At 42.7% G+C, this 7,269-nt stretch overlaps 1 pseudogene; it reads right to left on the reverse strand.

The window, feature by feature from the left end:
• Positions 1 to 226: 226 nt before the first annotated feature.
• LOC129669941 (sorting nexin-9-like) lies at positions 227 to 6,050 on the reverse strand (annotated as a pseudogene).
• Between the last annotated feature and the right edge of the window lie 1,219 nt (positions 6,051 to 7,269).

The raw sequence follows: 7,269 nt of genomic DNA on the forward strand, positions 1-7,269 counted from the left end.
TCCAAAAGTAGACATTTTCCATTGGGTAATGTGTGTCAAAATGAACCAAAAAGAAGTCCATCCAAAGAAAACGTGCATTTAGGCTGTCTAATGATGAAAACAGGTTTCTGTCAGCTTATTTCTTTTTCCTTTTCTTCCTTTCTTTTGTAATATAGGGGGGGAAGTGATTTGCACTACCCCCAGTCAGAAAGATGCACTTCAGAGTTCTTTCGTGTTCTCTTCTGGTCTATATAACAGTAGGGTGGCTGAGGGCCTGCCTCAGCTTTTCCGCGATTGTTTCATAGACTTTCTGCTCCAGGTAGAGGCAGACGACACTGTTGTAATAGAAGATCCGGTTACTGTGGAAGTGATTCATTTCAGCTTGTAAAACTTAAGACATGGTACCAACTCACTTTCTATTGCTCCCTTGTAAGCACGAATGATGTCCGGAAAGCCGCCGAGAAAGCCTTTGTACTCGTGGTCGCCCTCCATCAGGAAGTCGAGGGCCTTCTTTGGCAGCCACAAGGCTGGCCATCTCCTCGAAGGTCTTCCCAACTTCTGTTATTGCATCACTCAGGTCCATCTCACCTTGATAACTGCTTCAGCTGAACACTGCTGCTAAGCTCTGCAGAGCCTTTCCTATCTTCTGATAAGGCTTGGTTAAGGGGCCCGAGCAGCGCCACCAGTGTTCCTGTTCCACCGTCAGCAGATCCTTCACACCGCCATCCACGCCTCGGTGAACTTCCCCACAGCATCACACTTCTGTTCTGTCTCTATCAAGTCCAAGTCAGGAGCCCCTGGTTTCATGGTGGAGCATATCATGACTCCCACAGCTCGCCCTACTCAGCATTCCTCTTTCCGGTTTTCCCTTCCTTCTCATCTCAGAAACTCAAGAACTGCTGGAAAACTTCACTTTCCAACACAACAGGGGTGCAGACACATCCTGGTCATCCAGGTCTGGAGGCGGTCAGTAAGCATATTGATAAATTCTTCAAAGCAGACTGTGACCTGCTTGTCTGGGAGAGAAGGGACTGGAATGGCAGACCCAACCTTAACCAGGAGACACCTATACAACCAATCAAAGTGCTTATATCTGTGGTTTAGAGAATTATTAGTGTTAGTGGGTGTTAGCTGATACTCAGTGTAGCTCTTCAGACTGTATATTTTGGAACCTTTCCTGGGATCTGCTACCACACAGTCAAATGTAGAGGTAGGCTAAAGCCACGTTGGGCCATAATCTCCAGCAATGATGGGAATTTTCTCTTTGGGTTTTGCTAGTTGCTTGGCCAACAAGTACTGTTCCATGACAAGTTTTGCAAACCCATGAAATTTAAGAGGCAGCTTCATGGAAGAGGCACCTGGACAACTGTTTTCCCACTGGATACCTATGCTTCAGCAGAGTTTGAATCCTATTTATTTATTTACAGTTTATTACATATCCCGATTAAAGCTCCATCCTTCAAATCCTCCCCTTCCCATGTTCCCTCCCTCTTCCCCTCATCCCTTCTCCTAGTCTACTGAAAAAGGGAGTTCTCCTCCTCTGCCCTCTGCCCATAACTTATCAAGTCTCATCAGGACTGCCTGTATCCTCTTCCTCCATGGCCTGGCAAGGCCGCATCACCAGGGTGAGTGATCAAAGAGCAGTCAACTTAGTTCATGACAGAGGCAGCTCCTGCTCCCCTAACTCAGAGATCCACATGGAGACTGAGCTGCCAATTGGTCACATCTGAGCAGGGGCTCTACACCCTCTCCATGCATAGTTCTCAGTTGGTTGGTGCATCAGTCTCTGCAACACCCTTGGGCTCAGATTCTTTAGCTTTGTTGGTCTTCTTGTGGGGCTCCTGTCCCCTTCATGTCTCTCTATTCTCACCCCCTCTTCTTCCATAAGACTCTCTGTGCTCTGCCCAAACTTTGGCTATCAGTCTTAGCATCTGTTTTGATTCCAGCTTGGGTGGAGCCTTTCAGAGGGCCCTCTATAATAGGCTCTCAACCTGTTTCCTCTCTTCCACAGCTTTTGGTGTCTATTCTGTTTGCCATTCTGAATGAGAATTAAGCATCCTCCCTAGGGTCCTCCTTAGTGTTTAACTTCTTTAGGTCTGAACTAAATCTGTTGGAAGAAAAAGTGGGGAAGTTTCTCTAACTTATTGGCACAGGAGACAATTTCCTGAATGGAACAACAACAGCACAGGTTCTAAAGATCAACAATTAATAAACAGGACCTTGTGAAACTGAAAAGCTTCTGTAAAGCAAAGGACACTGTCCACAGAACAAAACTAAAGCCTACAGACTGGGAAAAGATGTTCACCAACCCTACACCCGATAGAGGGCTAATATCCAGAATATATAAATAACTCAAGAAATTAGACACCAACAAACCAAATAATCCAATTTAAAAATGGGGTACAGAACTAGGCAGAGAATTGTCTATAAAGGAATATCGAAAGGCAAAGAAACACTTAAAGAAATGCTCAACATCTTTAATTATCAGGGAAATGCAAATCAAAACGTCTCTCAGATTCCATCTCACACCCATCAGAATGGCTAAGATCAAACACTCAAGTGACAACACATGCTAGAGAGGATGTGGAGAAAGGGGAACCCTCATCCATTGCTGGTGGGAGTGCAAACTTCTACAATCACTTTGGAAATCAGTCTGGCACCTTCTCAGAAAACTGGGAATAGTTCTACCTCAAGATTTAGCTATAGCATGCCTAGGAATATACCCAAAGGATGCTCCACCCTTCAATAAAGACATTTGCTCAACTATGTTCATAGCAGCTTTATTTGTAATAGCCAGGATCTGGAAACAACCTAGCTATCCCTCAATGGAAGAATGCATACAGAAGTACATTTACACAATGGAATCCTACTCATCTATTAATAGCAAAGAAATTATGAAAATTTTAGGCAAATGATTGGAACTAGAAGAGATCATCCTGAATGAGGTAACCCAGAAACAGAAAGGCATGCATGTCATATACTCACTGATTCTGAATTCTTAAAGTAAGGTGATGAGGACTTGGGGTGGTCCCATTCTTTATCCTGCTCACCATTGTCACCAGTGGCAGGGCCTTGGTAGGCCTGACGGCAGTGTCTAGTTAATAGCACTGTACCTTTGAGCACTAGTCCGGTCTATCCTGGTGGCCAGGCATCTGAACTGTCCCAGATTTGGGGGTATTCCAAGCTGACCAGGGGTCATTACTACCAGCAACCTGGTTGTTGCTGTTGGCCTGAGTCATGCTGGCTGAGAAGGAATCAAGCAAAGCTTGATCGGCCACCATTTCCACAAGAAACTGATCATTTTCATCATTCAGTAAAATTTCTACATAGTCTGTAGGAACAAGCCCTTGTTCTCCTTTGTTGTTGTTGTTGCTTTTTCTTTTTTCCAGCCATCCTCCACCAGCATTCTGGTTTGTAATTGTGAAGATTTCTCTTTCATTAACTGTCAGTTCATTGTTTTCAGGCAGCGGCAAAATCATACATAACCTGAGCGATGGTGGCTTTGGTCCACAGTTCAGGGACCCAGCTGCTCAGTTCCCCTACAGTGAGCTAGGCAACTACCACTTCTGCTGTTGGAGCCTGCAGTTTCTGAAAGTCCATGGCTGTGCCTGGAAAAGTCTTTTCCTTTGAGAGACTAAAGAATTAAAAATTAGGTATTTTGGGGGGTTGTTGAATTAAAGTGCAAGCCTGCACAAAGACCAGACAGGTGGAGATATGTCCAGCCATCTGATGGGAGGAACTAGCCTAACTGTATTCTTTTCCTGCCCACTAGAGATACAGTTGCTAGGGAACCGGCCCCTCCCCTAGGACAGCCAAACAAGGGAAGGCAGACCATTAATGGTTTGGGAGCCTTCCTATAGCCAATCAGTTTAAAATGCAACATCCCTTTTTGCGTTTCAACCAACAGATGCTTACCAGGCAGGCATTGCCCTGCACTCTGGAAGGAACCAGAATCTTTAAATCAACCATCTAACTCTTCGCTCTCAAACGCTCTGGAAGTGAGGGTATGAGTCCAAGTGATAGCTTCTAATAAAAAGATCCTCATGTGTTTTGCAACAGACTCTACTTGTGCTGGTCTTTTGGGGTCTCACGAATCTGGCACAACACCTTCAGAATTTTGTATATATAATTTAATTCTCTTGGACTGCAGGTTTTTGTTGAAAAGTCTGCTGAGAGCTACTACATATATGTCCTTTCTTAAACTTGATGTTTCTCATCTCTCATTGCATTCTTCATTTTTAATTTGTTTTTTTTTTTCAAGACAAAGTTTCTCTGTGTAGCCTTGGCTGTCCTGGACTCACTTTGTAGACCAGGCTAATATCGAGTTCACAAAGATCTGCCTGCCTTTGCTTCCTTGAGTGCTGGGATTCAATGCATGTGCTACCACGTCTGCCTAATTTTTTATTTTTTATGGTTGATCATGATATGAGTTTGTGAATTTCTCTTTGGGTTAAATTTGGGGAAAGACTTCACAGTTTACCTCTATCATAATCTTTCACTAAATTTAGGAAAACTTCAACTGTTCCTTTCATAAATGCATTTTCTGTTCCTATTCTTTATTTTGTAATGAAATGTCCCCGTAATAAACCTTTAGTCTCTTGGTTATGTCTTGATAATGCTCATAAGCCTTCTTATTTCTTGTTCCTTTCCTTTGAGTAACAATTCCAGTGTATTGGTTTGAGCTCGATGATACTTTTGCATGAGCAAATCTGGGACTGAAGCTACAAACTGACATTCTGACCTCAGTTACTGTGTTCTTTATCTCTCAGGCTATTCTTTGTTTCTCTTTGTCAAAATTTTTACTTTGAACATAAAGTTTTATTTTCCAGATATCATTTAAGTTTTTATATATAGTTTCTTGTAACTCTCTGAATTGCATTCTGGATTGTTCTAAACAGTAGTTCCTGGTTCCCCAACACTGGTGCCTATATATTTTACCTCAGGTTTCACTAGTATTCATTAGTAGAAATTCACCTGCTCTGGTTAGTCCACTTTAGAATATTGGATGGATTAACTCCAGACAAGGAAACACCGCTATAAGGTTCTCTAGTGTTAGTACGTTACTGTTTATGCCCTGAGAGGTTTCTGAGTCAGGAGAGGCCAGTGGCAAAACTGTAGTCAGTCAGTGCTCTGCAGGAAGAATGAGGTCTGCCACATCCTCTGATCAACTAGCTAAGGACGCTTCCTCTGACCGTATGGTAGTGCTGTATGGAATCTGCAGTGGGGAAAGATCTGAAAGCAATACCCGAGGTTGTATACCATCTCTAGGCATGATGTTCAGTTTCCAGGAATACAGTAAGTCAGATATTCCCATCTTCAGAGACCCATGCAACTCTTCTGTCATTCCAATGTTAGGAATACTCAAGCAGAGCTCCATGAATTAGCTGAGCTGCTACTACACCACAGAGGTTAGGTGAGGACATATGTTCCCATTTGTATATATTGGCATACTTAATTTTGTCTCCCTAACTCAAATTATTTTTCTTATCACTGTAACCAAATATCTGCCAGGGCAACTTACATCAGAATTTACTTTGTCTCACAACTCTGAAGATATAGTTCATCATGGTGAGGAAGACATGGCAGTGATAGGAGTTTACAGCAGTGGCTTTCTCATGTGTCTGACCATGAAGAAGAGAGACTTCAGGTTAGAAGTGCTACAAGTCTATAGCTCTTAATGCTTACCTTTGATGACTCACTGTGTCCAGAATGACCAACTTCCAAAGGTTCTACAACTATGATAAATAGTATAAATATGTTTAAACACATTAGTTGGGGCTAGAGCCTCTCATTTTAAAAGCATAATCTTAAAGAACATGTGAACACAGAGCCACAGCCTTGTAGGAGAGCAGGCTGGGGACTTGAGCCTGGCAGGATGGCTGACTCTGCTGACTGTAAAACTATGCTGTTACCAAGTTTCTCAGAGCTGTACCTCTATCAGTCAGAATACAGAGCCACCAAACACTTTCATGCTGGTCCATAGAGTAATCCATCTTCACCTGGAATCCTGAGATGTGCACAAGTATCCTCTTGTTTGCTGCTAGATGCATCTCTGGGGTAGAAGTTATCATGTTACTGTTACTTCCTGAAGATGTATTTTTGATTACTTTTGTACTTCTTGATAAAGGAGAATATATAGGAACAGAAAAAGGCTCCATGAATGAGTCTATGATTCCATAAATGAGCAAATACAAATCAGTAGTAATAATAAGAAATGCTTATCCTATACCATATGACTAATATATGATTATACATGTCTTTCTGGATCTGGGTTACCGCACTAAGAATTATCTTTTCTAGTTCCATCCATTTGCCTGCAAATTTCATGATTTTCTTGTTTTTAATAGCTGGTTAGTATTCCACTGTGAAAGTGTACCAGTTTCTTTGTCCATTCTTCGTTTGAGGGACATCCAGTTTGTTCCCAGATTCTGGCTATTATGAATAAAGCTGCTATAAACATAGTTGAACAAATGCTCTTGTTGTATGGTGGAGCATCTTTTGGGTATATGCCCAGAAGATATAGATGGGTCTTGGCTATTCTTCATTATATAGCTTATATCTGCTTAGATATGCATGGTGTTTACTCACTTATTTATAAGTGGATATGAGCCATATAATACAAAATAACCATACTGAAATTCATTGCCCTAAAAAAGCAAAATAACAAGGAGGATCTTAGGGAGGATGCTTAATTCTTATTCATAATGGCAAATAGAATAGATACCAGAAGCAGATGAAGACAGGAAATAGGCTCGAAGCCTATAAATGTCCTCTGAAAGACTCCACCCAGCAGGGGATCAAAGTGGATGCTGAGACTCACAGCCAAACCTTGGGTAGAACACAGGGAATCTTATGGAAGAAGGGGACCTGGAGGATCTGGAGGGGAGAGAAGTTCCACAATTGAGACCAACAAATCTGGGCCCAAGGCTGCCTGAAGAGACTGATACACCAACCAAGGACCATGAATGGAGTGGACCTAGACTCCCTGCTCAGATGTAGCCAATTGGCAGCTCAGTCTTCATGTGGGATTCCCTAGCAAGGGGAGCAGGAGCTGTCTCTGACATGGGCTTGGTTGATGGCTCTTTGATCACTTTGCCCTGGAGAAGAGGACTTGCCAGGCCACAGAGAAAAAGGATTCATGCAGTGCTTATGAGACTTGATAGGCATGGGTCAGACGGTAGGGGAGAAGGGTTCTCCCCTTTCTGTGGAATAGGGAAGGAGGATATGGGAGAAAAGAGAGGGAGGGTGGGACCAGGAAGAGAAGACAGAGGAGGCTACAACTGAGATATA

Source organism: Psammomys obesus, unplaced genomic scaffold (assembly GCF_907164565.1).
Source record: "Psammomys obesus unplaced genomic scaffold, mPsaObe1.curated_primary_1811, whole genome shotgun sequence".
NCBI classification, from domain to species: Eukaryota; Metazoa; Chordata; class Mammalia; order Rodentia; family Muridae; genus Psammomys; species Psammomys obesus.